The sequence below is a fragment of the Schistocerca nitens genome, chromosome 4, assembly GCF_023898315.1.
Source record: "Schistocerca nitens isolate TAMUIC-IGC-003100 chromosome 4, iqSchNite1.1, whole genome shotgun sequence".
NCBI lineage: Eukaryota > Metazoa > Arthropoda > Insecta > Orthoptera > Acrididae > Schistocerca > Schistocerca nitens.
In genome coordinates, this window is record NC_064617.1 from 271036523 (window position 1) to 271061022 (window position 24500).

The following is a 24500-nucleotide window of genomic DNA, read 5'->3' on the forward strand; positions in this document are numbered from 1 at the left end:
CTACATCTGGGACGAGTCTCTCGTGGATCCTACTGTCATTATTTCTTAGGTTTGAACGGTACAGTAAGTGTTCGAGGAACCTATTCATGACAAGACCTCAGCAGCGTCGACTCCGTGGCGCAACGGTAGCGCGTCTGACTCCAGATCAGAAGGTTGCGTGTTCAAATCACGTCGGGGTCACAGTGAAATTTTCGTTTACGAAAGCCATAGGCGAGTATGTCAGTTTAATCAGATACCAAACGATTACAGAGAACGGACGAACAGAACTTGCTTGAAAAAAGCTACTAGTGCAATTTTCGCGTTCTGACATTAAAGTGTAGGCGCCGACTCACACTTTCTCCAGGCGCAAACTGTCTAGTATTTTTGATATTTATATCGTTTAACGCTAATATATAACTGAGAGATAATGATTACGCAATATTTTGCTCGATTAGACGTCTTTAGCCAGGCAGAGTATAATATTTTTCCTTAAGTTATGGGAATAGAAAGATCGTGAAAGGGGGTATAGCTCAGTCGTAGAGCATTCGACTGCAGATCGAGAGGTCCCCGGTTCAATCCCGGGTGCCCCCTTCATTTTTCAGTATCTCGAAAAAACAAATGACGGTTGTCGCGGTGAGTTGCAAATAACATGTTTCAGATGCACTCCGCACGCCATACCGAAGGCTTTGGAGCAACATTTCAATGGGGGGATCGCAGCCCAGGCTCTTGCAGGTCATCGTCCTCCCGCCATGCGGTCGAACTGTACGAAATCCACTTGCTTGGGGGAAGAATCTTGTACACTGAATTTTATAGAATATGGTGATAGGCAAAAGTTTTCGTGTACTGCTGCACGGAGAAACAAAAATTGGAGGAGCTGGGATTTGAACCCAGGACTTTCTGCATGCGAAGCAGACACTCTACCACTGAGTTACACCCCCGCCAGAGCAACTACATCTGGGACGAGTCTCTCGTGGATCCTACTGTCATTATTTCTTAGGTTTGAACGGTACAGTAAGTGTTCGAGGAACCTATTCATGACAAGACCTCAGCAGCGTCGACTCCGTGGCGCAACGGTAGCGCGTCTGACTCCAGATCAGAAGGTTGCGTGTTCAAATCACGTCGGGGTCACAGTGAAATTTTCGTTTACGAAAGCCATAGGCGAGTATGTCAGTTTAATCAGATACCAAACGATTACAGAGAACGGACGAACAGAACTTGCTTGAAAAAAGCTACTAGTGCAATTTTCGCGTTCTGACATTAAAGTGTAGGCGCCGACTCACACTTTCTCCAGGCGCGAACTGTCTAGTATTTTTGATATTTATATCGTTTAACGCTAATATATAACTGAGAGATAATGATTACGCAATATTTTGCTCGATTAGACGTCTTTAGCCAGGCAGAGTATAATATTTTTCCTTAAGTTATGGGAATAGAAAGATCGTGAAAGGGGGTATAGCTCAGTCGTAGAGCATTCGACTGCAGATCGAGAGGTCCCCGGTTCAATCCCGGGTGCCCCCTTCATTTTTCAGTATCTCGAAAAAACAAATGACGGTTGTCGCGGTGAGTTGCAAATAACATGTTTCAGATGCACTCCGCACGCCATACCGAAGGCTTTGGAGCAACATTTCAATGGGGGGATCGCAGCCCAGGCTCTTGCAGGTCATCGTCCTCCCGCCATGCGGTCGAACTGTACGAAATCCACTTGCTTGGGGGAAGAATCTTGTACACTGAATTTTATAGAATATGGTGATAGGCAAAAGTTTTCGTGTACTGCTGCACGGAGAAACAAAAATTGGAGGAGCTGGGATTTGAACCCAGGACTTTCTGCATGCGAAGCAGACACTCTACCACTGAGTTACACCCCCGCCAGAGCAACTACATCTGGGACGAGTCTCTCGTGGATCCTACTGTCATTATTTCTTAGGTTTGAACGGTACAGTAAGTGTTCGAGGAACCTATTCATGACAAGACCTCAGCAGCGTCGACTCCGTGGCGCAACGGTAGCGCGTCTGACTCCAGATCAGAAGGTTGCGTGTTCAAATCACGTCGGGGTCACAGTGAAATTTTCGTTTACGAAAGCCATAGGCGAGTATGTCAGTTTAATCAGATACCAAACGATTACAGAGAACGGACGAACAGAACTTGCTTGAAAAAAGCTACTAGTGCAATTTTCGCGTTCTGACATTAAAGTGTAGGCGCCGACTCACACTTTCTCCAGGCGCGAACTGTCTAGTATTTTTGATATTTATATCGTTTAACGCTAATATATAACTGAGAGATAATGATTACGCAATATTTTGCTCGATTAGACGTCTTTAGCCAGGCAGAGTATAATATTTTTCCTTAAGTTATGGGAATAGAAAGATCGTGAAAGGGGGTATAGCTCAGTCGTAGAGCATTCGACTGCAGATCGAGAGGTCCCCGGTTCAATCCCGGGTGCCCCCTTCATTTTTCAGTATCTCGAAAAAACAAATGACGGTTGTCGCGGTGAGTTGCAAATAACATGTTTCAGATGCACTCCGCACGCCATACCGAAGGCTTTGGAGCAACATTTCAATGGGGGGATCGCAGCCCAGGCTCTTGCAGGTCATCGTCCTCCCGCCATGCGGTCGAACTGTACGAAATCCACTTGCTTGGGGGAAGAATCTTGTACACTGAATTTTATAGAATATGGTGATAGGCAAAAGTTTTCGTGTACTGCTGCACGGAGAAACAAAAATTGGAGGAGCTGGGATTTGAACCCAGGACTTTCTGCATGCGAAGCAGACACTCTACCACTGAGTTACACCCCCGCCAGAGCAACTACATCTGGGACGAGTCTCTCGTGGATCCTACTGTCATTATTTCTTAGGTTTGAACGGTACAGTAAGTGTTCGAGGAACCTATTCATGACAAGACCTCAGCAGCGTCGACTCCGTGGCGCAACGGTAGCGCGTCTGACTCCAGATCAGAAGGTTGCGTGTTCAAATCACGTCGGGGTCACAGTGAAATTTTCGTTTACGAAAGCCATAGGCGAGTATGTCAGTTTAATCAGATACCAAACGATTACAGAGAACGGACGAACAGAACTTGCTTGAAAAAAGCTACTAGTGCAATTTTCGCGTTCTGACATTAAAGTGTAGGCGCCGACTCACACTTTCTCCAGGCGCGAACTGTCTAGTATTTTTGATATTTATATCGTTTAACGCTAATATATAACTGAGAGATAATGATTACGCAATATTTTGCTCGATTAGACGTCTTTAGCCAGGCAGAGTATAATATTTTTCCTTAAGTTATGGGAATAGAAAGATCGTGAAAGGGGGTATAGCTCAGTCGTAGAGCATTCGACTGCAGATCGAGAGGTCCCCGGTTCAATCCCGGGTGCCCCCTTCATTTTTCAGTATCTCGAAAAAACAAATGACGGTTGTCGCGGTGAGTTGCAAATAACATGTTTCAGATGCACTCCGCACGCCATACCGAAGGCTTTGGAGCAACATTTCAATGGGGGGATCGCAGCCCAGGCTCTTGCAGGTCATCGTCCTCCCGCCATGCGGTCGAACTGTACGAAATCCACTTGCTTGGGGGAAGAATCTTGTACACTGAATTTTATAGAATATGGTGATAGGCAAAAGTTTTCGTGTACTGCTGCACGGAGAAACAAAAATTGGAGGAGCTGGGATTTGAACCCAGGACTTTCTGCATGCGAAGCAGACACTCTACCACTGAGTTACACCCCCGCCAGAGCAACTACATCTGGGACGAGTCTCTCGTGGATCCTACTGTCATTATTTCTTAGGTTTGAACGGTACAGTAAGTGTTCGAGGAACCTATTCATGACAAGACCTCAGCAGCGTCGACTCCGTGGCGCAACGGTAGCGCGTCTGACTCCAGATCAGAAGGTTGCGTGTTCAAATCACGTCGGGGTCACAGTGAAATTTTCGTTTACGAAAGCCATAGGCGAGTATGTCAGTTTAATCAGATACCAAACGATTACAGAGAACGGACGAACAGAACTTGCTTGAAAAAAGCTACTAGTGCAATTTTCGCGTTCTGACATTAAAGTGTAGGCGCCGACTCACACTTTCTCCAGGCGCGAACTGTCTAGTATTTTTGATATTTATATCGTTTAACGCTAATATATAACTGAGAGATAATGATTACGCAATATTTTGCTCGATTAGACGTCTTTAGCCAGGCAGAGTATAATATTTTTCCTTAAGTTATGGGAATAGAAAGATCGTGAAAGGGGGTATAGCTCAGTCGTAGAGCATTCGACTGCAGATCGAGAGGTCCCCGGTTCAATCCCGGGTGCCCCCTTCATTTTTCAGTATCTCGAAAAAACAAATGACGGTTGTCGCGGTGAGTTGCAAATAACATGTTTCAGATGCACTCCGCACGCCATACCGAAGGCTTTGGAGCAACATTTCAATGGGGGGATCGCAGCCCAGGCTCTTGCAGGTCATCGTCCTCCCGCCATGCGGTCGAACTGTACGAAATCCACTTGCTTGGGGGAAGAATCTTGTACACTGAATTTTATAGAATATGGTGATAGGCAAAAGTTTTCGTGTACTGCTGCACGGAGAAACAAAAATTGGAGGAGCTGGGATTTGAACCCAGGACTTTCTGCATGCGAAGCAGACACTCTACCACTGAGTTACACCCCCGCCAGAGCAACTACATCTGGGACGAGTCTCTCGTGGATCCTACTGTCATTATTTCTTAGGTTTGAACGGTACAGTAAGTGTTCGAGGAACCTATTCATGACAAGACCTCAGCAGCGTCGACTCCGTGGCGCAACGGTAGCGCGTCTGACTCCAGATCAGAAGGTTGCGTGTTCAAATCACGTCGGGGTCACAGTGAAATTTTCGTTTACGAAAGCCATAGGCGAGTATGTCAGTTTAATCAGATACCAAACGATTACAGAGAACGGACGAACAGAACTTGCTTGAAAAAAGCTACTAGTGCAATTTTCGCGTTCTGACATTAAAGTGTAGGCGCCGACTCACACTTTCTCCAGGCGCGAACTGTCTAGTATTTTTGATATTTATATCGTTTAACGCTAATATATAACTGAGAGATAATGATTACGCAATATTTTGCTCGATTAGACGTCTTTAGCCAGGCAGAGTATAATATTTTTCCTTAAGTTATGGGAATAGAAAGATCGTGAAAGGGGGTATAGCTCAGTCGTAGAGCATTCGACTGCAGATCGAGAGGTCCCCGGTTCAATCCCGGGTGCCCCCTTCATTTTTCAGTATCTCGAAAAAACAAATGACGGTTGTCGCGGTGAGTTGCAAATAACATGTTTCAGATGCACTCCGCACGCCATACCGAAGGCTTTGGAGCAACATTTCAATGGGGGGATCGCAGCCCAGGCTCTTGCAGGTCATCGTCCTCCCGCCATGCGGTCGAACTGTACGAAATCCACTTGCTTGGGGGAAGAATCTTGTACACTGAATTTTATAGAATATGGTGATAGGCAAAAGTTTTCGTGTACTGCTGCACGGAGAAACAAAAATTGGAGGAGCTGGGATTTGAACCCAGGACTTTCTGCATGCGAAGCAGACACTCTACCACTGAGTTACACCCCCGCCAGAGCAACTACATCTGGGACGAGTCTCTCGTGGATCCTACTGTCATTATTTCTTAGGTTTGAACGGTACAGTAAGTGTTCGAGGAACCTATTCATGACAAGACCTCAGCAGCGTCGACTCCGTGGCGCAACGGTAGCGCGTCTGACTCCAGATCAGAAGGTTGCGTGTTCAAATCACGTCGGGGTCACAGTGAAATTTTCGTTTACGAAAGCCATAGGCGAGTATGTCAGTTTAATCAGATACCAAACGATTACAGAGAACGGACGAACAGAACTTGCTTGAAAAAAGCTACTAGTGCAATTTTCGCGTTCTGACATTAAAGTGTAGGCGCCGACTCACACTTTCTCCAGGCGCGAACTGTCTAGTATTTTTGATATTTATATCGTTTAACGCTAATATATAACTGAGAGATAATGATTACGCAATATTTTGCTCGATTAGACGTCTTTAGCCAGGCAGAGTATAATATTTTTCCTTAAGTTATGGGAATAGAAAGATCGTGAAAGGGGGTATAGCTCAGTCGTAGAGCATTCGACTGCAGATCGAGAGGTCCCCGGTTCAATCCCGGGTGCCCCCTTCATTTTTCAGTATCTCGAAAAAACAAATGACGGTTGTCGCGGTGAGTTGCAAATAACATGTTTCAGATGCACTCCGCACGCCATACCGAAGGCTTTGGAGCAACATTTCAATGGGGGGATCGCAGCCCAGGCTCTTGCAGGTCATCGTCCTCCCGCCATGCGGTCGAACTGTACGAAATCCACTTGCTTGGGGGAAGAATCTTGTACACTGAATTTTATAGAATATGGTGATAGGCAAAAGTTTTCGTGTACTGCTGCACGGAGAAACAAAAATTGGAGGAGCTGGGATTTGAACCCAGGACTTTCTGCATGCGAAGCAGACACTCTACCACTGAGTTACACCCCCGCCAGAGCAACTACATCTGGGACGAGTCTCTCGTGGATCCTACTGTCATTATTTCTTAGGTTTGAACGGTACAGTAAGTGTTCGAGGAACCTATTCATGACAAGACCTCAGCAGCGTCGACTCCGTGGCGCAACGGTAGCGCGTCTGACTCCAGATCAGAAGGTTGCGTGTTCAAATCACGTCGGGGTCACAGTGAAATTTTCGTTTACGAAAGCCATAGGCGAGTATGTCAGTTTAATCAGATACCAAACGATTACAGAGAACGGACGAACAGAACTTGCTTGAAAAAAGCTACTAGTGCAATTTTCGCGTTCTGACATTAAAGTGTAGGCGCCGACTCACACTTTCTCCAGGCGCGAACTGTCTAGTATTTTTGATATTTATATCGTTTAACGCTAATATATAACTGAGAGATAATGATTACGCAATATTTTGCTCGATTAGACGTCTTTAGCCAGGCAGAGTATAATATTTTTCCTTAAGTTATGGGAATAGAAAGATCGTGAAAGGGGGTATAGCTCAGTCGTAGAGCATTCGACTGCAGATCGAGAGGTCCCCGGTTCAATCCCGGGTGCCCCCTTCATTTTTCAGTATCTCGAAAAAACAAATGACGGTTGTCGCGGTGAGTTGCAAATAACATGTTTCAGATGCACTCCGCACGCCATACCGAAGGCTTTGGAGCAACATTTCAATGGGGGGATCGCAGCCCAGGCTCTTGCAGGTCATCGTCCTCCCGCCATGCGGTCGAACTGTACGAAATCCACTTGCTTGGGGGAAGAATCTTGTACACTGAATTTTATAGAATATGGTGATAGGCAAAAGTTTTCGTGTACTGCTGCACGGAGAAACAAAAATTGGAGGAGCTGGGATTTGAACCCAGGACTTTCTGCATGCGAAGCAGACACTCTACCACTGAGTTACACCCCCGCCAGAGCAACTACATCTGGGACGAGTCTCTCGTGGATCCTACTGTCATTATTTCTTAGGTTTGAACGGTACAGTAAGTGTTCGAGGAACCTATTCATGACAAGACCTCAGCAGCGTCGACTCCGTGGCGCAACGGTAGCGCGTCTGACTCCAGATCAGAAGGTTGCGTGTTCAAATCACGTCGGGGTCACAGTGAAATTTTCGTTTACGAAAGCCATAGGCGAGTATGTCAGTTTAATCAGATACCAAACGATTACAGAGAACGGACGAACAGAACTTGCTTGAAAAAAGCTACTAGTGCAATTTTCGCGTTCTGACATTAAAGTGTAGGCGCCGACTCACACTTTCTCCAGGCGCGAACTGTCTAGTATTTTTGATATTTATATCGTTTAACGCTAATATATAACTGAGAGATAATGATTACGCAATATTTTGCTCGATTAGACGTCTTTAGCCAGGCAGAGTATAATATTTTTCCTTAAGTTATGGGAATAGAAAGATCGTGAAAGGGGGTATAGCTCAGTCGTAGAGCATTCGACTGCAGATCGAGAGGTCCCCGGTTCAATCCCGGGTGCCCCCTTCATTTTTCAGTATCTCGAAAAAACAAATGACGGTTGTCGCGGTGAGTTGCAAATAACATGTTTCAGATGCACTCCGCACGCCATACCGAAGGCTTTGGAGCAACATTTCAATGGGGGGATCGCAGCCCAGGCTCTTGCAGGTCATCGTCCTCCCGCCATGCGGTCGAACTGTACGAAATCCACTTGCTTGGGGGAAGAATCTTGTACACTGAATTTTATAGAATATGGTGATAGGCAAAAGTTTTCGTGTACTGCTGCACGGAGAAACAAAAATTGGAGGAGCTGGGATTTGAACCCAGGACTTTCTGCATGCGAAGCAGACACTCTACCACTGAGTTACACCCCCGCCAGAGCAACTACATCTGGGACGAGTCTCTCGTGGATCCTACTGTCATTATTTCTTAGGTTTGAACGGTACAGTAAGTGTTGGAGGAACCTATTCATGACAAGACCTCAGCAGCGTCGACTCCGTGGCGCAACGGTAGCGCGTCTGACTCCAGATCAGAAGGTTGCGTGTTCAAATCACGTCGGGGTCACAGTGAAATTTTCGTTTACGAAAGCCATAGGCGAGTATGTCAGTTTAATCAGATACCAAACGATTACAGAGAACGGACGAACAGAACTTGCTTGAAAAAAGCTACTAGTGCAATTTTCGCGTTCTGACATTAAAGTGTAGGCGCCGACTCACACTTTCTCCAGGCGCGAACTGTCTAGTATTTTTGATATTTATATCGTTTAACGCTAATATATAACTGAGAGATAATGATTACGCAATATTTTGCTCGATTAGACGTCTTTAGCCAGGCAGAGTATAATATTTTTCCTTAAGTTATGGGAATAGAAAGATCGTGAAAGGGGGTATAGCTCAGTCGTAGAGCATTCGACTGCAGATCGAGAGGTCCCCGGTTCAATCCCGGGTGCCCCCTTCATTTTTCAGTATCTCGAAAAAACAAATGACGGTTGTCGCGGTGAGTTGCAAATAACATGTTTCAGATGCACTCCGCACGCCATACCGAAGGCTTTGGAGCAACATTTCAATGGGGGGATCGCAGCCCAGGCTCTTGCAGGTCATCGTCCTCCCGCCATGCGGTCGAACTGTACGAAATCCACTTGCTTGGGGGAAGAATCTTGTACACTGAATTTTATAGAATATGGTGATAGGCAAAAGTTTTCGTGTACTGCTGCACGGAGAAACAAAAATTGGAGGAGCTGGGATTTGAACCCAGGACTTTCTGCATGCGAAGCAGACACTCTACCACTGAGTTACACCCCCGCCAGAGCAACTACATCTGGGACGAGTCTCTCGTGGATCCTACTGTCATTATTTCTTAGGTTTGAACGGTACAGTAAGTGTTCGAGGAACCTATTCATGACAAGACCTCAGCAGCGTCGACTCCGTGGCGCAACGGTAGCGCGTCTGACTCCAGATCAGAAGGTTGCGTGTTCAAATCACGTCGGGGTCACAGTGAAATTTTCGTTTACGAAAGCCATAGGCGAGTATGTCAGTTTAATCAGATACCAAACGATTACAGAGAACGGACGAACAGAACTTGCTTGAAAAAAGCTACTAGTGCAATTTTCGCGTTCTGACATTAAAGTGTAGGCGCCGACTCACACTTTCTCCAGGCGCGAACTGTCTAGTATTTTTGATATTTATATCGTTTAACGCTAATATATAACTGAGAGATAATGATTACGCAATATTTTGCTCGATTAGACGTCTTTAGCCAGGCAGAGTATAATATTTTTCCTTAAGTTATGGGAATAGAAAGATCGTGAAAGGGGGTATAGCTCAGTCGTAGAGCATTCGACTGCAGATCGAGAGGTCCCCGGTTCAATCCCGGGTGCCCCCTTCATTTTTCAGTATCTCGAAAAAACAAATGACGGTTGTCGCGGTGAGTTGCAAATAACATGTTTCAGATGCACTCCGCACGCCATACCGAAGGCTTTGGAGCAACATTTCAATGGGGGGATCGCAGCCCAGGCTCTTGCAGGTCATCGTCCTCCCGCCATGCGGTCGAACTGTACGAAATCCACTTGCTTGGGGGAAGAATCTTGTACACTGAATTTTATAGAATATGGTGATAGGCAAAAGTTTTCGTGTACTGCTGCACGGAGAAACAAAAATTGGAGGAGCTGGGATTTGAACCCAGGACTTTCTGCATGCGAAGCAGACACTCTACCACTGAGTTACACCCCCGCCAGAGCAACTACATCTGGGACGAGTCTCTCGTGGATCCTACTGTCATTATTTCTTAGGTTTGAACGGTACAGTAAGTGTTCGAGGAACCTATTCATGACAAGACCTCAGCAGCGTCGACTCCGTGGCGCAACGGTAGCGCGTCTGACTCCAGATCAGAAGGTTGCGTGTTCAAATCACGTCGGGGTCACAGTGAAATTTTCGTTTACGAAAGCCATAGGCGAGTATGTCAGTTTAATCAGATACCAAACGATTACAGAGAACGGACGAACAGAACTTGCTTGAAAAAAGCTACTAGTGCAATTTTCGCGTTCTGACATTAAAGTGTAGGCGCCGACTCACACTTTCTCCAGGCGCGAACTGTCTAGTATTTTTGATATTTATATCGTTTAACGCTAATATATAACTGAGAGATAATGATTACGCAATATTTTGCTCGATTAGACGTCTTTAGCCAGGCAGAGTATAATATTTTTCCTTAAGTTATGGGAATAGAAAGATCGTGAAAGGGGGTATAGCTCAGTCGTAGAGCATTCGACTGCAGATCGAGAGGTCCCCGGTTCAATCCCGGGTGCCCCCTTCATTTTTCAGTATCTCGAAAAAACAAATGACGGTTGTCGCGGTGAGTTGCAAATAACATGTTTCAGATGCACTCCGCACGCCATACCGAAGGCTTTGGAGCAACATTTCAATGGGGGGATCGCAGCCCAGGCTCTTGCAGGTCATCGTCCTCCCGCCATGCGGTCGAACTGTACGAAATCCACTTGCTTGGGGGAAGAATCTTGTACACTGAATTTTATAGAATATGGTGATAGGCAAAAGTTTTCGTGTACTGCTGCACGGAGAAACAAAAATTGGAGGAGCTGGGATTTGAACCCAGGACTTTCTGCATGCGAAGCAGACACTCTACCACTGAGTTACACCCCCGCCAGAGCAACTACATCTGGGACGAGTCTCTCGTGGATCCTACTGTCATTATTTCTTAGGTTTGAACGGTACAGTAAGTGTTCGAGGAACCTATTCATGACAAGACCTCAGCAGCGTCGACTCCGTGGCGCAACGGTAGCGCGTCTGACTCCAGATCAGAAGGTTGCGTGTTCAAATCACGTCGGGGTCACAGTGAAATTTTCGTTTACGAAAGCCATAGGCGAGTATGTCAGTTTAATCAGATACCAAACGATTACAGAGAACGGACGAACAGAACTTGCTTGAAAAAAGCTACTAGTGCAATTTTCGCGTTCTGACATTAAAGTGTAGGCGCCGACTCACACTTTCTCCAGGCGCGAACTGTCTAGTATTTTTGATATTTATATCGTTTAACGCTAATATATAACTGAGAGATAATGATTACGCAATATTTTGCTCGATTAGACGTCTTTAGCCAGGCAGAGTATAATATTTTTCCTTAAGTTATGGGAATAGAAAGATCGTGAAAGGGGGTATAGCTCAGTCGTAGAGCATTCGACTGCAGATCGAGAGGTCCCCGGTTCAATCCCGGGTGCCCCCTTCATTTTTCAGTATCTCGAAAAAACAAATGACGGTTGTCGCGGTGAGTTGCAAATAACATGTTTCAGATGCACTCCGCACGCCATACCGAAGGCTTTGGAGCAACATTTCAATGGGGGGATCGCAGCCCAGGCTCTTGCAGGTCATCGTCCTCCCGCCATGCGGTCGAACTGTACGAAATCCACTTGCTTGGGGGAAGAATCTTGTACACTGAATTTTATAGAATATGGTGATAGGCAAAAGTTTTCGTGTACTGCTGCACGGAGAAACAAAAATTGGAGGAGCTGGGATTTGAACCCAGGACTTTCTGCATGCGAAGCAGACACTCTACCACTGAGTTACACCCCCGCCAGAGCAACTACATCTGGGACGAGTCTCTCGTGGATCCTACTGTCATTATTTCTTAGGTTTGAACGGTACAGTAAGTGTTCGAGGAACCTATTCATGACAAGACCTCAGCAGCGTCGACTCCGTGGCGCAACGGTAGCGCGTCTGACTCCAGATCAGAAGGTTGCGTGTTCAAATCACGTCGGGGTCACAGTGAAATTTTCGTTTACGAAAGCCATAGGCGAGTATGTCAGTTTAATCAGATACCAAACGATTACAGAGAACGGACGAACAGAACTTGCTTGAAAAAAGCTACTAGTGCAATTTTCGCGTTCTGACATTAAAGTGTAGGCGCCGACTCACACTTTCTCCAGGCGCGAACTGTCTAGTATTTTTGATATTTATATCGTTTAACGCTAATATATAACTGAGAGATAATGATTACGCAATATTTTGCTCGATTAGACGTCTTTAGCCAGGCAGAGTATAATATTTTTCCTTAAGTTATGGGAATAGAAAGATCGTGAAAGGGGGTATAGCTCAGTCGTAGAGCATTCGACTGCATATCGAGAGGTCCCCGGTTCAATCCCGGGTGCCCCCTTCATTTTTCAGTATCTCGAAAAAACAAATGACGGTTGTCGCGGTGAGTTGCAAATAACATGTTTCAGATGCACTCCGCACGCCATACCGAAGGCTTTGGAGCAACATTTCAATGGGGGGATCGCAGCCCAGGCTCTTGCAGGTCATCGTCCTCCCGCCATGCGGTCCAACTGTACGAAATCCACTTGCTTGGGGGAAGAATCTTGTACACTGAATTTTATAGAATATGGTGATAGGCAAAAGTTTTCGTGTACTGCTGCACGGAGAAACAAAAATTGGAGGAGCTGGGATTTGAACCCAGGACTTTCTGCATGCGAAGCAGACACTCTACCACTGAGTTACACCCCCGCCAGAGCAACTACATCTGGGACGAGTCTCTCGTGGATCCTACTGTCATTATTTCTTAGGTTTGAACGGTACAGTAAGTGTTCGAGGAACCTATTCATGACAAGAACTCAGCAGCGTCGACTCCGTGGCGCAACGGTAGCGCGTCTGACTCCAGATCAGAAGGTTGCGTGTTCAAATCACGTCGGGGTCACAGTGAAATTTTCGTTTACGAAAGCCATAGGCGAGTATGTCAGTTTAATCAGATACCAAACGATTACAGAGAACGGACGAACAGAACTTGCTTGAAAAAAGCTACTAGTGCAATTTTCGCGTTCTGACATTAAAGTGTAGGCGCCGACTCACACTTTCTCCAGGCGCGAACTGTCTAGTATTTTTGATATTTATATCGTTTAACGCTAATATATAACTGAGAGATAATGATTACGCAATATTTTGCTCGATTAGACGTCTTTAGCCAGGCAGAGTATAATATTTTTCCTTAAGTTATGGGAATAGAAAGATCGTGAAAGGGGGTATAGCTCAGTCGTAGAGCATTCGACTGCAGATCGAGAGGTCCCCGGTTCAATCCCGGGTGCCCCCTTCATTTTTCAGTATCTCGAAAAAACAAATGACGGTTGTCGCGGTGAGTTGCAAATAACATGTTTCAGATGCACTCCGCACGCCATACCGAAGGCTTTGGAGCAACATTTCAATGGGGGGATCGCAGCCCAGGCTCTTGCAGGTCATCGTCCTCCCGCCATGCGGTCGAACTGTACGAAATCCACTTGCTTGGGGGAAGAATCTTGTACACTGAATTTTATAGAATATGGTGATAGGCAAAAGTTTTCGTGTACTGCTGCACGGAGAAACAAAAATTGGAGGAGCTGGGATTTGAACCCAGGACTTTCTGCATGCGAAGCAGACACTCTACCACTGAGTTACACCCCCGCCAGAGCAACTACATCTGGGACGAGTCTCTCGTGGATCCTACTGTCATTATTTCTTAGGTTTGAACGGTACAGTAAGTGTTCGAGGAACCTATTCATGACAAGACCTCAGCAGCGTCGACTCCGTGGCGCAACGGTAGCGCGTCTGACTCCAGATCAGAAGGTTGCGTGTTCAAATCACGTCGGGGTCACAGTGAAATTTTCGTTTACGAAAGCCATAGGCGAGTATGTCAGTTTAATCAGATACCAAACGATTACAGAGAACGGACGAACAGAACTTGCTTGAAAAAAGCTACTAGTGCAATTTTCGCGTTCTGACATTAAAGTGTAGGCGCCGACTCACACTTTCTCCAGGCGCGAACTGTCTAGTATTTTTGATATTTATATCGTTTAACGCTAATATATAACTGAGAGATAATGATTACGCAATATTTTGCTCGATTAGACGTCTTTAGCCAGGCAGAGTATAATATTTTTCCTTAAGTTATGGGAATAGAAAGATCGTGAAAGGGGGTATAGCTCAGTCGTAGAGCATTCGACTGCAGATCGAGAGGTCCCCGGTTCAATCCCGGGTGCCCCCTTCATTTTTCAGTATCTCGAAAAAACAAATGACGGTTGTCGCGGTGAGTTGCAAATAACATGTTTCAGATGCACTCCGCACGCCATACCGAAGGCTTTGGAGCAACATTTCAATGGGGGGATCGCAGCCCAGGCTCTTGCAGGTCATCGTCCTCCCGCCATGCGGTCGAACTGTACGAAATCCACTTGCTTGGGGGAAGAATCTTGTACACTGAATTTTATAGAATATGGTGATAGGCAAAAGTTTTCGTGTACTGCTGCACGGAGAAACAAAAATTGGAGGAGCTGGGATTTGAACCCAGGACTTTCTGCATGCGAAGCAGACACTCTACCACTGAGTTACACCCCCGCCAGAGCAACTACATCTGGGACGAGTCTCTCGTGGATCCTACTGTCATTATTTCTTAGGTTTGAACGGTACAGTAAGTGTTCGAGGAACCTATTCATGACAAGACCTCAGCAGCGTCGACTCCGTGGCGCAACGGTAGCGCGTCTGACTCCAGATCAGAAGGTTGCGTGTTCAAATCACGTCGGGGTCACAGTGAAATTTTCGTTTACGAAAGCCATAGGCGAGTATGTCAGTTTAATCAGATACCAAACGATTACAGAGAACGGACGAACAGAACTTGCTTGAAAAAAGCTACTAGTGCAATTTTCGCGTTCTGACATTAAAGTGTAGGCGCCGACTCACACTTTCTCCAGGCGCGAACTGTCTAGTATTTTTGATATTTATATCGTTTAACGCTAATATATAACTGAGAGATAATGATTACGCAATATTTTGCTCGATTAGACGTCTTTAGCCAGGCAGAGTATAATATTTTTCCTTAAGTTATGGGAATAGAAAGATCGTGAAAGGGGGTATAGCTCAGTCGTAGAGCATTCGACTGCAGATCGAGAGGTCCCCGGTTCAATCCCGGGTGCCCCCTTCATTTTTCAGTATCTCGAAAAAACAAATGACGGTTGTCGCGGTGAGTTGCAAATAACATGTTTCAGATGCACTCCGCACGCCATACCGAAGGCTTTGGAGCAACATTTCAATGGGGGGATCGCAGCCCAGGCTCTTGCAGGTCATCGTCCTCCCGCCATGCGGTCGAACTGTACGAAATCCACTTGCTTGGGGGAAGAATCTTGTACACTGAATTTTATAGAATATGGTGATAGGCAAAAGTTTTCGTGTACTGCTGCACGGAGAAACAAAAATTGGAGGAGCTGGGATTTGAACCCAGGACTTTCTGCATGCGAAGCAGACACTCTACCACTGAGTTACACCCCCGCCAGAGCAACTACATCTGGGACGAGTCTCTCGTGGATCCTACTGTCATTATTTCTTAGGTTTGAACGGTACAGTAAGTGTTCGAGGAACCTATTCATGACAAGACCTCAGCAGCGTCGACTCCGTGGCGCAACGGTAGCGCGTCTGACTCCAGATCAGAAGGTTGCGTGTTCAAATCACGTCGGGGTCACAGTGAAATTTTCGTTTACGAAAGCCATAGGCGAGTATGTCAGTTTAATCAGATACCAAACGATTACAGAGAACGGACGAACAGAACTTGCTTGAAAAAAGCTACTAGTGCAATTTTCGCGTTCTGACATTAAAGTGTAGGCGCCGACTCACACTTTCTCCAGGCGCGAACTGTCTAGTATTTTTGATATTTATATCGTTTAACGCTAATATATAACTGAGAGATAATGATTACGCAATATTTTGCTCGATTAGACGTCTTTAGCCAGGCAGAGTATAATATTTTTCCTTAAGTTATGGGAATAGAAAGATCGTGAAAGGGGGTATAGCTCAGTCGTAGAGCATTCGACTGCAGATCGAGAGGTCCCCGGTTCAATCCCGGGTGCCCCCTTCATTTTTCAGTATCTCGAAAAAACAAATGACGGTTGTCGCGGTGAGTTGCAAATAACATGTTTCAGATGCACTCCGCACGCCATACCGAAGGCTTTGGAGCAACATTTCAATGGGGGGATCGCAGCCCAGGCTCTTGCAGGTCATCGTCCTCCCGCCATGCGGTCGAACTGTACGAAATCCACTTGCTTGGGGGAAGAATCTTGTACACTGAATTTTATAGAATATGGTGATAGGCAAAAGTTTTCGTGTACTGCTGCACGGAGAAACAAAAATTGGAGGAGCTGGGATTTGAACCCAGGACTTTCTGCATGCGAAGCAGACACTCTACCACTGAGTTACACCCCCGCCAGAGCAACTACATCTGGGACGAGTCTCTCGTGGATCCTACTGTCATTATTTCTTAGGTTTGAACGGTACAGTAAGTGTTCGAGGAACCTATTCATGACAAGACCTCAGCAGCGTCGACTCCGTGGCGCAACGGTAGCGCGTCTGACTCCAGATCAGAAGGTTGCGTGTTCAAATCACGTCGGGGTCACAGTGAAATTTTCGTTTACGAAAGCCATAGGCGAGTATGTCAGTTTAATCAGATACCAAACGATTACAGAGAACGGACGAACAGAACTTGCTTGAAAAAAGCTACTAGTGCAATTTTCGCGTTCTGACATTAAAGTGTAGGCGCCGACTCACACTTTCTCCAGGCGCGAACTGTCTAGTATTTTTGATATTTATATCGTTTAACGCTAATATATAACTGAGAGATAATGATTACGCAATATTTTGCTCGATTAGACGTCTTTAGCCAGGCAGAGTATAATATTTTTCCTTAAGTTATGGGAATAGAAAGATCGTGAAAGGGGGTATAGCTCAGTCGTAGAGCATTCGACTGCAGATCGAGAGGTCCCCGGTTCAATCCCGGGTGCCCCCTTCATTTTTCAGTATCTCGAAAAAACAAATGACGGTTGTCGCGGTGAGTTGCAAATAACATGTTTCAGATGCACTCCGCACGCCATACCGAAGGCTTTGGAGCAACATTTCAATGGGGGGATCGCAGCCCAGGCTCTTGCAGGTCATCGTCCTCCCGCCATGCGGTCGAACTGTACGAAATCCACTTGCTTGGGGGAAGAATCTTGTACACTGAATTTTATAGAATATGGTGATAGGCAAAAGTTTTCGTGTACTGCTGCACGGAGAAACAAAAATTGGAGGAGCTGGGATTTGAACCCAGGACTTTCTGCATGCGAAGCAGACACTCTACCACTGAGTTACACCCCCGCCAGAGCAACTACATCTGGGACGAGTCTCTCGTGGATCCTACTGTCATTATTTCTTAGGTTTGAACGGTACAGTAAGTGTTCGAGGAACCTATTCATGACAAGACCTCAGCAGCGTCGACTCCGTGGCGCAACGGTAGCGCGTCTGACTCCAGATCAGAAGGTTGCGTGTTCAAATCACGTCGGGGTCACAGTGAAATTTTCGTTTACGAAAGCCATAGGCGAGTATGTCAGTTTAATCAGATACCAAACGATTACAGAGAACGGACGAACAGAACTTGCTTGAAAAAAGCTACTAGTGCAATTTTCGCGTTCTGACATTAAAGTGTAGGCGCCGACTCACACTTTCTCCAGGCGCGAACTGTCTAGTATTTTTGATATTTATATCGTTTAACGCTAATATATAACTGAGAGATAATGATTACGCAATATTTTGCTCGATTAGACGTCTTTAGCCAGGCAGAGTATAATATTTTTCCTTAAGTTATGGGAATAGAAAGATCGTGAAAGGGGGTATAGCTCAGTCGTAGAGCATTCGACTGCAGATCGAGAGGTCCCCGGTTCAATCCCGGGTGCCCCCTTCATTTTTCAGTATCTCGAAAAAACAAATGACGGTTGTCGCGGTGAGTTGCAAATAACATGTTTCAGATGCACTCCGCACGCCATACCGAAGGCTTTGGAGCAACATTTCAATGGGGGGATCGCAGCCCAGGCTCTTGCAGGTCATCGTCCTCCCGCCATGCGGTCGAACTGTACGAAATCCACTTGCTTGGGGGAAGAATCTTGTACACTGAATTTTATAGAATATGGTGATAGGCAAAAGTTTTCGTGTACTGCTGCACGGAGAAACAAAAATTGGAGGAGCTGGGATTTGAACCCAGGACTTTCTGCATGCGAAGCAGACACTCTACCACTGAGTTACACCCCCGCCAGAGCAACTACATCTGGGACGAGTCTCTCGTGGATCCTACTGTCATTATTTCTTAGGTTTGAACGGTACAGTAAGTGTTCGAGGAACCTATTCATGACAAGACCTCAGCAGCGTCGACTCCGTGGCGCAACGGTAGCGCGTCTGACTCCAGATCAGAAGGTTGCGTGTTCAAATCACGTCGGGGTCACAGTGAAATTTTCGTTTACGAAAGCCATAGGCGAGTATGTCAGTTTAATCAGATACCAAACGATTACAGAGAACGGACGAACAGAACTTGCTTGAAAAAAGCTACTAGTGCAATTTTCGCGTTCTGACATTAAAGTGTAGGCGCCGACTCACACTTTCTCCAGGCGCGAACTGTCTAGTATTTTTGATATTTATATCGTTTAACGCTAATATATAACTGAGAGATAATGATTACGCAATATTTTGCTCGATTAGACGTCTTTAGCCAGGCAGAGTATAATATTTTTCCTTAAGTTATGGGAATAGAAAGATCGTGAAAGGGGGTATAGCTCAGTCGTAGAGCATTCGACTGCAGATCGAGAGGTCCCCGGTTCAATCCCGGGTGCCCCCTTCATTTTTCAGTATCTCGAAAAAACAAATGACGGTTGTCGCGGTGAGTTGCAAATAACATGTTTCAGATGCACTCCGCACGCCATACCGAAGGCTTTGGAGCAACATTTCAATGGGGGGATCGCAGCCCAGGCTCTTGCAGGTCATCGTCCTCCCACCATGCGGTCGAACTGTACGAAATCCACTTGCTTGGGGGAAGAATCTTGTACACTGAATTTTATAGAATATGGTGATAGGCAAAAGTTTTCGTGTACTGCTGCACGGAGAAACAAAAATTGGAGGAGCTGGGATTTGAACCCAGGACTTTCTGCATGCGAAGCAGACACTCTACCACTTTTTTTTTTTTTTTTTTTTTTTTTTTTTTTTTTTTTTTTTTTTTTATATTGTAACAAGTCGCATAAGAGGAGCAACAAAAACGCGCACTTCCGGTACCGGGAATCGAACCCGGGCCTCCTGGGTGAGAGCCAGGTATCCTAGCCACTTTTTTTTTTTTATTTTTTTTATTTTTTTTTTTTTTTTTTTTTTTTGCCACTTTTTTTTTTTTTTTCTTTCGACTTTTTTTTTTTCGCCTTAACCACTTTTTTTTTCTTTTTTTTTTTATTTTCCAACTTTTTTTTAGTTTTTTTTTTCAGTAATAGGCAGGGGGAGGCAAAGCGGGCAGGGGTCAAAAATAATCTGAGGCCTGGCCGCAATGTCTCCACCATACCCATCACTGATTTTCGACCTTGTCCCTCTTATGGTCCAAAAATACAACTGCCGCCTTTGGCAATTTTTTAAAATGTATTTAATTTTTTTTTTTTTTTTTGTAATTTGTGTTTCCTCTTTTTGGTATGGTTTTTTATATCATCATGATTAAATGAAAAGAATTCTTTCTTGAAATAAGGAATTGCCCTTCATGTGCATGAAATGAAAAATATAACTCAATCTTCTACCTGTTGTTCCTTTCATTTTTTTTTTGAAGTTTTTTTTTTTATTTATTTTTTATCAGTTGTCGTTTTTGACCATTTTGTCATAATGGAAAATCAACAAAAATGAAAGTATAAGAAATGAAACACACAATGCTTCTGCACATAGTAATATATTCACTCAATACTGTGTGCTTTATGTTGATGGTTGTTAGCCTATTCCCATTCTATCAAATATAATTTGTAGCATATTACCATATTTCTTCTTGTGGTCTGCATAAGTACGTATTTTGTGGTATTTGCACTGTAAGTATATCTGGAAATCTGTAACGGTGTCAGTTCCAGCGTCATGAGTTACGTAAGTTACATAATTTCCCAGGAGCCAATAAACAGCATTATTCTTCGTCTCTGGAAAATAACGGTCTTGTGGTCTGTGCAGCACTGACAGCGAGATGTACTGTGGTGAAGACCTTGTAATGAGAGCTATTTGCACTTTGAGCCAATTCCAGATATGTATATTGCCGCCGCAAGTGTATCTGTGGATAATTGTGTCCACTAGTCGACATCGTTGACATAGATCGGTGTCACTGAGGCCAATTTCATATAATCTTTCGTTGGTGCTAATGATATTATTAACGGCTTTGTACCATGCTGTTCTTATGTCAGAAGATAAAACTTTTAAATTAATGTTTTGCCAGATAGCAGTCCAGTGTATGTGAGGAAACTGTCTCTCTACTTTATTCTTTCCTTCACATGTCTGCCAGAGCCGCATAATGTCTTTTGACGTTAGGTGACGTAGCCGTGTAACTTCGTCCCTCAAGTAGCTAAGTTCAATATAAAAGGCTCGCACGTGCTGGAGACGATTGTTAATTTTTTGCACATCAATAGGAGGCTGCAGGCTGCGAGGTTTGAGAATTTCAAAAAGTCGGCTTGAAATACTTTCCGGTACTTCTCTAATGATAGTTAGTTGCCTACCACTGAGTTACACCCCCGCCAGAGCAACTACATCTGGGACGAGTCTCTCGTGGATCCTACTGTCATTATTTCTTAGGTTTGAACGGTACAGTAAGTGTTCGAGGAACCTATTCATGACAAGACCTCAGCAGCGTCGACTCCGTGGCGCAACGGTAGCGCGTCTGACTCCAGATCAGAAGGTTGCGTGTTCAAATCACGTCGGGGTCACAGTGAAATTTTCGTTTACGAAAGCCATAGGCGAGTATGTCAGTTTAATCAGATACCAAACGATTACAGAGAACGGACGAACAGAACTTGCTTGAAAAAAGCTACTAGTGCAATTTTCGCGTTCTGACATTAAAGTGTAGGCGCCGACTCACACTTTCTCCAGGCGCGAACTGTCTAGTATTTTTGATATTTATATCGTTTAACGCTAATATATAACTGAGAGATAATGATTACGCAATATTTTGCTCGATTAGACGTCTTTAGCCAGGCAGAGTATAATATTTTTCCTTAAGTTATGGGAATAGAAAGATCGTGAAAGGGGGTATAGCTCAGTCGTAGAGCATTCGACTGCAGATCGAGAGGTCCCCGGTTCAATCCCGGGTGCCCCCTTCATTTTTCAGTATCTCGAAAAAACAAATGACGGTTGTCGCGGTGAGTTGCAAATAACATGTTTCAGATGCACTCCGCACGCCATACCGAAGGCTTTGGAGCAACATTTCAATGGGGGGATCGCAGCCCAGGCTCTTGCAGGTCATCGTCCTCCCGCCATGCGGTCGAACTGTACGAAATCCACTTGCTTGGGGGAAGAATCTTGTACACTGAATTTTATAGAATATGGTGATAGGCAAAAGTTTTCGTGTACTGCTGCACGGAGAAACAAAAATTGGAGGAGCTGGGATTTGAACCCAGGACTTTCTGCATGCGAAGCAGACACTCTACCACTGAGTTACACCCCCGCCAGAGCAACTACATCTGGGACGAGTCTCTCGTGGATCCTACTGTCATTATTTCTTAGGTTTGAACGGTACAGTAAGTGTTCGAGGAACCTATTCATGACAAGACCTCAGCAGCGTCGACTCCGTGGCGCAACGGTAGCGCGTCTGACTCCAGATCAGAAGGTTGCGTGTTCAAATCACGTCGGGGTCACAGTGAAATTTTCGTTTACGAAAGCCATAGGCGAGTATGTCAGTTTAATCAGATACCAAACGATTACAGAGAACGGACGAACAGAACTTGCTTGAAAAAAGCTACTAGTGCAATTTTCGCGTTCTGACATTAAAGTGTAGGCGCCGACTCACACTTTCTCCAGGCGCGAACTGTCTAGTATTTTTGATATTTATATCGTTTAACGCTAATATATAACTGAGAGATAATGATTACGCAATATTTTGCTCGATTAGACGTCTTTAGCCAGGCAGAGTATAATATTTTTCCTTAAGTTATGGGAATAGAAAGATCGTGAAAGGGGGTATAGCTCAGTCGTAGAGCATTCGACTGCAGATCGAGAGGTCCCCGGTTCAATCCCGGGTGCCCCCTTCATTTTTCAGTATCTCGAAAAAACAAATGACGGTTGTCGCGGTGAGTTGCAAATAACATGTTTCAGATGCACTCCGCACGCCATACCGAAGGCTTTGGAGCAACATTTCAATGGGGGGATCGCAGCCCAGGCTCTTGCAGGTCATCGTCCTCCCGCCATGCGGTCGAACTGTACGAAATCCACTTGCTTGGGGGAAGAATCTTGTACACTGAATTTTATAGAATATGGTGATAGGCAAAAGTTTTCGTGTACTGCTGCACGGAGAAACAAAAATTGGAGGAGCTGGGATTTGAACCCAGGACTTTCTGCATGCGAAGCAGACACTCTACCACTGAGTTACACCCCCGCCAGAGCAACTACATCTGGGACGAGTCTCTCGTGGATCCTACTGTCATTATTTCTTAGGTTTGAACGGTACAGTAAGTGTTCGAGGAACCTATTCATGACAAGACCTCAGCAGCGTCGACTCCGTGGCGCAACGGTAGCGCGTCTGACTCCAGATCAGAAGGTTGCGTGTTCAAATCACGTCGGGGTCACAGTGAAATTTTCGTTTACGAAAGCCATAGGCGAGTATGTCAGTTTAATCAGATACCAAACGATTACAGAGAACGGACGAACAGAACTTGCTTGAAAAAAGCTACTAGTGCAATTTTCGCGTTCTGACATTAAAGTGTAGGCGCCGACTCACACTTTCTCCAGGCGCGAACTGTCTAGTATTTTTGATATTTATATCGTTTAACGCTAATATATAACTGAGAGATAATGATTACGCAATATTTTGCTCGATTAGACGTCTTTAGCCAGGCAGAGTATAATATTTTTCCTTAAGTTATGGGAATAGAAAGATCGTGAAAGGGGGTATAGCTCAGTCGTAGAGCATTCGACTGCAGATCGAGAGGTCCCCGGTTCAATCCCGGGTGCCCCCTTCATTTTTCAGTATCTCGAAAAAACAAATGACGGTTGTCGCGGTGAGTTGCAAATAACATGTTTCAGATGCACTCCGCACGCCATACCGAAGGCTTTGGAGCAACATTTCAATGGGGGGATCGCAGCCCAGGCTCTTGCAGGTCATCGTCCTCCCGCCATGCGGTCGAACTGTACGAAATCCACTTGCTTGGGGGAAGAATCTTGTACACTGAATTTTATAGAATATGGTGATAGGCAAAAGTTTTCGTGTACTGCTGCACGGAGAAACAAAAATTGGAGGAGCTGGGATTTGAACCCAGGACTTTCTGCATGCGAAGCAGACACTCTACCACTGAGTTACACCCCCGCCAGAGCAACTACATCTGGGACGAGTCTCTCGTGGATCCTACTGTCATTATTTCTTAGGTTTGAACGGTACAGTAAGTGTTCGAGGAACCTATTCATGACAAGACCTCAGCAGCGTCGACTCCGTGGCGCAACGGTAGCGCGTCTGACTCCAGATCAGAAGGTTGCGTGTTCAAATCACGTCGGGGTCACAGTGAAATTTTCGTTTACGAAAGCCATAGGCGAGTATGTCAGTTTAATCAGATACCAAACGATTACAGAGAACGGACGAACAGAACTTGCTTGAAAAAAGCTACTAGTGCAATTTTCGCGTTCTGACATTAAAGTGTAGGCGCCGACTCACACTTTCTCCAGGCGCGAACTGTCTAGTATTTTTGATATTTATATCGTTTAACGCTAATATATAACTGAGAGATAATGATTACGCAATATTTTGCTCGATTAGACGTCTTTAGCCAGGCAGAGTATAATATTTTTCCTTAAGTTATGGGAATAGAAAGATCGTGAAAGGGGGTATAGCTCAGTCGTAGAGCATTCGACTGCAGATCGAGAGGTCCCCGGTTCAATCCCGGGTGCCCCCTTCATTTTTCAGTATCTCGAAAAAACAAATGACGGTTGTCGCGGTGAGTTGCAAATAACATGTTTCAGATGCACTCCGCACGCCATACCGAAGGCTTTGGAGCAACATTTCAATGGGGGGATCGCAGCCCAGGC

The 24500-nt window shown here is 45.2% G+C and overlaps 73 non-coding genes across 73 annotated transcripts; 50 read left to right on the forward strand and 23 right to left on the reverse strand.

The window, feature by feature from the left end:
• Positions 1-108: 108 nt before the first annotated feature.
• Trnaw-cca (transfer RNA tryptophan (anticodon CCA)) lies at positions 109-180 on the forward strand. Its single transcript has one exon. It is a non-coding gene; the product is annotated as a tRNA-Trp (tRNA).
• A 318-nt stretch (positions 181-498) lies between these two features.
• Positions 499-570, forward strand: Trnac-gca (transfer RNA cysteine (anticodon GCA)). Its single transcript has one exon. It is a non-coding gene; the product is annotated as a tRNA-Cys (tRNA).
• A 275-nt stretch (positions 571-845) lies between these two features.
• On the reverse strand, positions 846-917 carry Trnaa-cgc (transfer RNA alanine (anticodon CGC)). Its single transcript has one exon. It is a non-coding gene; the product is annotated as a tRNA-Ala (tRNA).
• A 118-nt stretch (positions 918-1035) lies between these two features.
• Positions 1036-1107, forward strand: Trnaw-cca (transfer RNA tryptophan (anticodon CCA)). The gene has a single exon. It is a non-coding gene; the product is annotated as a tRNA-Trp (tRNA).
• A 318-nt stretch (positions 1108-1425) lies between these two features.
• Trnac-gca (transfer RNA cysteine (anticodon GCA)) lies at positions 1426-1497 on the forward strand. Its single transcript has one exon. It is a non-coding gene; the product is annotated as a tRNA-Cys (tRNA).
• A 275-nt stretch (positions 1498-1772) lies between these two features.
• On the reverse strand, positions 1773-1844 carry Trnaa-cgc (transfer RNA alanine (anticodon CGC)). The gene has a single exon. It is a non-coding gene; the product is annotated as a tRNA-Ala (tRNA).
• Positions 1845-1962: 118 nt separating this feature from the next.
• Trnaw-cca (transfer RNA tryptophan (anticodon CCA)) lies at positions 1963-2034 on the forward strand. Its single transcript has one exon. It is a non-coding gene; the product is annotated as a tRNA-Trp (tRNA).
• Positions 2035-2352: 318 nt separating this feature from the next.
• Trnac-gca (transfer RNA cysteine (anticodon GCA)) lies at positions 2353-2424 on the forward strand. The gene has a single exon. It is a non-coding gene; the product is annotated as a tRNA-Cys (tRNA).
• A 275-nt stretch (positions 2425-2699) lies between these two features.
• On the reverse strand, positions 2700-2771 carry Trnaa-cgc (transfer RNA alanine (anticodon CGC)). The gene has a single exon. It is a non-coding gene; the product is annotated as a tRNA-Ala (tRNA).
• A 118-nt stretch (positions 2772-2889) lies between these two features.
• Trnaw-cca (transfer RNA tryptophan (anticodon CCA)) lies at positions 2890-2961 on the forward strand. Its single transcript has one exon. It is a non-coding gene; the product is annotated as a tRNA-Trp (tRNA).
• A 318-nt stretch (positions 2962-3279) lies between these two features.
• Positions 3280-3351, forward strand: Trnac-gca (transfer RNA cysteine (anticodon GCA)). The gene has a single exon. It is a non-coding gene; the product is annotated as a tRNA-Cys (tRNA).
• A 275-nt stretch (positions 3352-3626) lies between these two features.
• Positions 3627-3698, reverse strand: Trnaa-cgc (transfer RNA alanine (anticodon CGC)). Its single transcript has one exon. It is a non-coding gene; the product is annotated as a tRNA-Ala (tRNA).
• A 118-nt stretch (positions 3699-3816) lies between these two features.
• Positions 3817-3888, forward strand: Trnaw-cca (transfer RNA tryptophan (anticodon CCA)). The gene has a single exon. It is a non-coding gene; the product is annotated as a tRNA-Trp (tRNA).
• Positions 3889-4206: 318 nt separating this feature from the next.
• On the forward strand, positions 4207-4278 carry Trnac-gca (transfer RNA cysteine (anticodon GCA)). Its single transcript has one exon. It is a non-coding gene; the product is annotated as a tRNA-Cys (tRNA).
• A 275-nt stretch (positions 4279-4553) lies between these two features.
• On the reverse strand, positions 4554-4625 carry Trnaa-cgc (transfer RNA alanine (anticodon CGC)). The gene has a single exon. It is a non-coding gene; the product is annotated as a tRNA-Ala (tRNA).
• A 118-nt stretch (positions 4626-4743) lies between these two features.
• Trnaw-cca (transfer RNA tryptophan (anticodon CCA)) lies at positions 4744-4815 on the forward strand. The gene has a single exon. It is a non-coding gene; the product is annotated as a tRNA-Trp (tRNA).
• Positions 4816-5133: 318 nt separating this feature from the next.
• Positions 5134-5205, forward strand: Trnac-gca (transfer RNA cysteine (anticodon GCA)). Its single transcript has one exon. It is a non-coding gene; the product is annotated as a tRNA-Cys (tRNA).
• Positions 5206-5480: 275 nt separating this feature from the next.
• Positions 5481-5552, reverse strand: Trnaa-cgc (transfer RNA alanine (anticodon CGC)). Its single transcript has one exon. It is a non-coding gene; the product is annotated as a tRNA-Ala (tRNA).
• A 118-nt stretch (positions 5553-5670) lies between these two features.
• On the forward strand, positions 5671-5742 carry Trnaw-cca (transfer RNA tryptophan (anticodon CCA)). The gene has a single exon. It is a non-coding gene; the product is annotated as a tRNA-Trp (tRNA).
• A 318-nt stretch (positions 5743-6060) lies between these two features.
• On the forward strand, positions 6061-6132 carry Trnac-gca (transfer RNA cysteine (anticodon GCA)). Its single transcript has one exon. It is a non-coding gene; the product is annotated as a tRNA-Cys (tRNA).
• Positions 6133-6407: 275 nt separating this feature from the next.
• On the reverse strand, positions 6408-6479 carry Trnaa-cgc (transfer RNA alanine (anticodon CGC)). The gene has a single exon. It is a non-coding gene; the product is annotated as a tRNA-Ala (tRNA).
• A 118-nt stretch (positions 6480-6597) lies between these two features.
• Trnaw-cca (transfer RNA tryptophan (anticodon CCA)) lies at positions 6598-6669 on the forward strand. The gene has a single exon. It is a non-coding gene; the product is annotated as a tRNA-Trp (tRNA).
• A 318-nt stretch (positions 6670-6987) lies between these two features.
• Positions 6988-7059, forward strand: Trnac-gca (transfer RNA cysteine (anticodon GCA)). Its single transcript has one exon. It is a non-coding gene; the product is annotated as a tRNA-Cys (tRNA).
• Positions 7060-7334: 275 nt separating this feature from the next.
• Trnaa-cgc (transfer RNA alanine (anticodon CGC)) lies at positions 7335-7406 on the reverse strand. Its single transcript has one exon. It is a non-coding gene; the product is annotated as a tRNA-Ala (tRNA).
• A 118-nt stretch (positions 7407-7524) lies between these two features.
• Trnaw-cca (transfer RNA tryptophan (anticodon CCA)) lies at positions 7525-7596 on the forward strand. The gene has a single exon. It is a non-coding gene; the product is annotated as a tRNA-Trp (tRNA).
• Positions 7597-7914: 318 nt separating this feature from the next.
• Positions 7915-7986, forward strand: Trnac-gca (transfer RNA cysteine (anticodon GCA)). Its single transcript has one exon. It is a non-coding gene; the product is annotated as a tRNA-Cys (tRNA).
• Positions 7987-8261: 275 nt separating this feature from the next.
• On the reverse strand, positions 8262-8333 carry Trnaa-cgc (transfer RNA alanine (anticodon CGC)). Its single transcript has one exon. It is a non-coding gene; the product is annotated as a tRNA-Ala (tRNA).
• Positions 8334-8451: 118 nt separating this feature from the next.
• Positions 8452-8523, forward strand: Trnaw-cca (transfer RNA tryptophan (anticodon CCA)). The gene has a single exon. It is a non-coding gene; the product is annotated as a tRNA-Trp (tRNA).
• A 318-nt stretch (positions 8524-8841) lies between these two features.
• Trnac-gca (transfer RNA cysteine (anticodon GCA)) lies at positions 8842-8913 on the forward strand. The gene has a single exon. It is a non-coding gene; the product is annotated as a tRNA-Cys (tRNA).
• A 275-nt stretch (positions 8914-9188) lies between these two features.
• Trnaa-cgc (transfer RNA alanine (anticodon CGC)) lies at positions 9189-9260 on the reverse strand. Its single transcript has one exon. It is a non-coding gene; the product is annotated as a tRNA-Ala (tRNA).
• A 118-nt stretch (positions 9261-9378) lies between these two features.
• On the forward strand, positions 9379-9450 carry Trnaw-cca (transfer RNA tryptophan (anticodon CCA)). Its single transcript has one exon. It is a non-coding gene; the product is annotated as a tRNA-Trp (tRNA).
• Positions 9451-9768: 318 nt separating this feature from the next.
• Trnac-gca (transfer RNA cysteine (anticodon GCA)) lies at positions 9769-9840 on the forward strand. The gene has a single exon. It is a non-coding gene; the product is annotated as a tRNA-Cys (tRNA).
• A 275-nt stretch (positions 9841-10115) lies between these two features.
• Trnaa-cgc (transfer RNA alanine (anticodon CGC)) lies at positions 10116-10187 on the reverse strand. Its single transcript has one exon. It is a non-coding gene; the product is annotated as a tRNA-Ala (tRNA).
• Positions 10188-10305: 118 nt separating this feature from the next.
• Positions 10306-10377, forward strand: Trnaw-cca (transfer RNA tryptophan (anticodon CCA)). Its single transcript has one exon. It is a non-coding gene; the product is annotated as a tRNA-Trp (tRNA).
• A 318-nt stretch (positions 10378-10695) lies between these two features.
• Trnac-gca (transfer RNA cysteine (anticodon GCA)) lies at positions 10696-10767 on the forward strand. Its single transcript has one exon. It is a non-coding gene; the product is annotated as a tRNA-Cys (tRNA).
• Positions 10768-11042: 275 nt separating this feature from the next.
• On the reverse strand, positions 11043-11114 carry Trnaa-cgc (transfer RNA alanine (anticodon CGC)). Its single transcript has one exon. It is a non-coding gene; the product is annotated as a tRNA-Ala (tRNA).
• Positions 11115-11232: 118 nt separating this feature from the next.
• Positions 11233-11304, forward strand: Trnaw-cca (transfer RNA tryptophan (anticodon CCA)). The gene has a single exon. It is a non-coding gene; the product is annotated as a tRNA-Trp (tRNA).
• Positions 11305-11622: 318 nt separating this feature from the next.
• On the forward strand, positions 11623-11694 carry Trnac-gca (transfer RNA cysteine (anticodon GCA)). Its single transcript has one exon. It is a non-coding gene; the product is annotated as a tRNA-Cys (tRNA).
• A 275-nt stretch (positions 11695-11969) lies between these two features.
• Positions 11970-12041, reverse strand: Trnaa-cgc (transfer RNA alanine (anticodon CGC)). The gene has a single exon. It is a non-coding gene; the product is annotated as a tRNA-Ala (tRNA).
• A 118-nt stretch (positions 12042-12159) lies between these two features.
• Trnaw-cca (transfer RNA tryptophan (anticodon CCA)) lies at positions 12160-12231 on the forward strand. Its single transcript has one exon. It is a non-coding gene; the product is annotated as a tRNA-Trp (tRNA).
• A 318-nt stretch (positions 12232-12549) lies between these two features.
• Positions 12550-12621, forward strand: Trnac-gca (transfer RNA cysteine (anticodon GCA)). The gene has a single exon. It is a non-coding gene; the product is annotated as a tRNA-Cys (tRNA).
• A 275-nt stretch (positions 12622-12896) lies between these two features.
• Trnaa-cgc (transfer RNA alanine (anticodon CGC)) lies at positions 12897-12968 on the reverse strand. The gene has a single exon. It is a non-coding gene; the product is annotated as a tRNA-Ala (tRNA).
• Positions 12969-13086: 118 nt separating this feature from the next.
• Positions 13087-13158, forward strand: Trnaw-cca (transfer RNA tryptophan (anticodon CCA)). Its single transcript has one exon. It is a non-coding gene; the product is annotated as a tRNA-Trp (tRNA).
• A 318-nt stretch (positions 13159-13476) lies between these two features.
• Trnac-gca (transfer RNA cysteine (anticodon GCA)) lies at positions 13477-13548 on the forward strand. The gene has a single exon. It is a non-coding gene; the product is annotated as a tRNA-Cys (tRNA).
• Positions 13549-13823: 275 nt separating this feature from the next.
• Trnaa-cgc (transfer RNA alanine (anticodon CGC)) lies at positions 13824-13895 on the reverse strand. The gene has a single exon. It is a non-coding gene; the product is annotated as a tRNA-Ala (tRNA).
• Positions 13896-14013: 118 nt separating this feature from the next.
• Trnaw-cca (transfer RNA tryptophan (anticodon CCA)) lies at positions 14014-14085 on the forward strand. Its single transcript has one exon. It is a non-coding gene; the product is annotated as a tRNA-Trp (tRNA).
• Positions 14086-14403: 318 nt separating this feature from the next.
• On the forward strand, positions 14404-14475 carry Trnac-gca (transfer RNA cysteine (anticodon GCA)). The gene has a single exon. It is a non-coding gene; the product is annotated as a tRNA-Cys (tRNA).
• Positions 14476-14750: 275 nt separating this feature from the next.
• On the reverse strand, positions 14751-14822 carry Trnaa-cgc (transfer RNA alanine (anticodon CGC)). Its single transcript has one exon. It is a non-coding gene; the product is annotated as a tRNA-Ala (tRNA).
• Positions 14823-14940: 118 nt separating this feature from the next.
• Positions 14941-15012, forward strand: Trnaw-cca (transfer RNA tryptophan (anticodon CCA)). The gene has a single exon. It is a non-coding gene; the product is annotated as a tRNA-Trp (tRNA).
• Positions 15013-15330: 318 nt separating this feature from the next.
• Trnac-gca (transfer RNA cysteine (anticodon GCA)) lies at positions 15331-15402 on the forward strand. The gene has a single exon. It is a non-coding gene; the product is annotated as a tRNA-Cys (tRNA).
• A 275-nt stretch (positions 15403-15677) lies between these two features.
• On the reverse strand, positions 15678-15749 carry Trnaa-cgc (transfer RNA alanine (anticodon CGC)). The gene has a single exon. It is a non-coding gene; the product is annotated as a tRNA-Ala (tRNA).
• A 118-nt stretch (positions 15750-15867) lies between these two features.
• On the forward strand, positions 15868-15939 carry Trnaw-cca (transfer RNA tryptophan (anticodon CCA)). Its single transcript has one exon. It is a non-coding gene; the product is annotated as a tRNA-Trp (tRNA).
• Positions 15940-16257: 318 nt separating this feature from the next.
• On the forward strand, positions 16258-16329 carry Trnac-gca (transfer RNA cysteine (anticodon GCA)). Its single transcript has one exon. It is a non-coding gene; the product is annotated as a tRNA-Cys (tRNA).
• Positions 16330-16604: 275 nt separating this feature from the next.
• Trnaa-cgc (transfer RNA alanine (anticodon CGC)) lies at positions 16605-16676 on the reverse strand. Its single transcript has one exon. It is a non-coding gene; the product is annotated as a tRNA-Ala (tRNA).
• Positions 16677-16794: 118 nt separating this feature from the next.
• On the forward strand, positions 16795-16866 carry Trnaw-cca (transfer RNA tryptophan (anticodon CCA)). Its single transcript has one exon. It is a non-coding gene; the product is annotated as a tRNA-Trp (tRNA).
• Positions 16867-17184: 318 nt separating this feature from the next.
• On the forward strand, positions 17185-17256 carry Trnac-gca (transfer RNA cysteine (anticodon GCA)). The gene has a single exon. It is a non-coding gene; the product is annotated as a tRNA-Cys (tRNA).
• A 275-nt stretch (positions 17257-17531) lies between these two features.
• On the reverse strand, positions 17532-17603 carry Trnaa-cgc (transfer RNA alanine (anticodon CGC)). Its single transcript has one exon. It is a non-coding gene; the product is annotated as a tRNA-Ala (tRNA).
• Positions 17604-17721: 118 nt separating this feature from the next.
• On the forward strand, positions 17722-17793 carry Trnaw-cca (transfer RNA tryptophan (anticodon CCA)). Its single transcript has one exon. It is a non-coding gene; the product is annotated as a tRNA-Trp (tRNA).
• Positions 17794-18111: 318 nt separating this feature from the next.
• On the forward strand, positions 18112-18183 carry Trnac-gca (transfer RNA cysteine (anticodon GCA)). Its single transcript has one exon. It is a non-coding gene; the product is annotated as a tRNA-Cys (tRNA).
• Positions 18184-18458: 275 nt separating this feature from the next.
• On the reverse strand, positions 18459-18530 carry Trnaa-cgc (transfer RNA alanine (anticodon CGC)). The gene has a single exon. It is a non-coding gene; the product is annotated as a tRNA-Ala (tRNA).
• A 118-nt stretch (positions 18531-18648) lies between these two features.
• Positions 18649-18720, forward strand: Trnaw-cca (transfer RNA tryptophan (anticodon CCA)). Its single transcript has one exon. It is a non-coding gene; the product is annotated as a tRNA-Trp (tRNA).
• A 318-nt stretch (positions 18721-19038) lies between these two features.
• Trnac-gca (transfer RNA cysteine (anticodon GCA)) lies at positions 19039-19110 on the forward strand. The gene has a single exon. It is a non-coding gene; the product is annotated as a tRNA-Cys (tRNA).
• Positions 19111-21124: 2014 nt separating this feature from the next.
• Trnaw-cca (transfer RNA tryptophan (anticodon CCA)) lies at positions 21125-21196 on the forward strand. The gene has a single exon. It is a non-coding gene; the product is annotated as a tRNA-Trp (tRNA).
• A 318-nt stretch (positions 21197-21514) lies between these two features.
• Positions 21515-21586, forward strand: Trnac-gca (transfer RNA cysteine (anticodon GCA)). Its single transcript has one exon. It is a non-coding gene; the product is annotated as a tRNA-Cys (tRNA).
• Positions 21587-21861: 275 nt separating this feature from the next.
• Trnaa-cgc (transfer RNA alanine (anticodon CGC)) lies at positions 21862-21933 on the reverse strand. The gene has a single exon. It is a non-coding gene; the product is annotated as a tRNA-Ala (tRNA).
• A 118-nt stretch (positions 21934-22051) lies between these two features.
• On the forward strand, positions 22052-22123 carry Trnaw-cca (transfer RNA tryptophan (anticodon CCA)). The gene has a single exon. It is a non-coding gene; the product is annotated as a tRNA-Trp (tRNA).
• A 318-nt stretch (positions 22124-22441) lies between these two features.
• Positions 22442-22513, forward strand: Trnac-gca (transfer RNA cysteine (anticodon GCA)). The gene has a single exon. It is a non-coding gene; the product is annotated as a tRNA-Cys (tRNA).
• A 275-nt stretch (positions 22514-22788) lies between these two features.
• Trnaa-cgc (transfer RNA alanine (anticodon CGC)) lies at positions 22789-22860 on the reverse strand. The gene has a single exon. It is a non-coding gene; the product is annotated as a tRNA-Ala (tRNA).
• Positions 22861-22978: 118 nt separating this feature from the next.
• On the forward strand, positions 22979-23050 carry Trnaw-cca (transfer RNA tryptophan (anticodon CCA)). Its single transcript has one exon. It is a non-coding gene; the product is annotated as a tRNA-Trp (tRNA).
• A 318-nt stretch (positions 23051-23368) lies between these two features.
• On the forward strand, positions 23369-23440 carry Trnac-gca (transfer RNA cysteine (anticodon GCA)). Its single transcript has one exon. It is a non-coding gene; the product is annotated as a tRNA-Cys (tRNA).
• Positions 23441-23715: 275 nt separating this feature from the next.
• Positions 23716-23787, reverse strand: Trnaa-cgc (transfer RNA alanine (anticodon CGC)). Its single transcript has one exon. It is a non-coding gene; the product is annotated as a tRNA-Ala (tRNA).
• A 118-nt stretch (positions 23788-23905) lies between these two features.
• On the forward strand, positions 23906-23977 carry Trnaw-cca (transfer RNA tryptophan (anticodon CCA)). The gene has a single exon. It is a non-coding gene; the product is annotated as a tRNA-Trp (tRNA).
• Positions 23978-24295: 318 nt separating this feature from the next.
• Positions 24296-24367, forward strand: Trnac-gca (transfer RNA cysteine (anticodon GCA)). Its single transcript has one exon. It is a non-coding gene; the product is annotated as a tRNA-Cys (tRNA).
• The last annotated feature ends 133 nt before the right edge of the window (positions 24368-24500 follow it).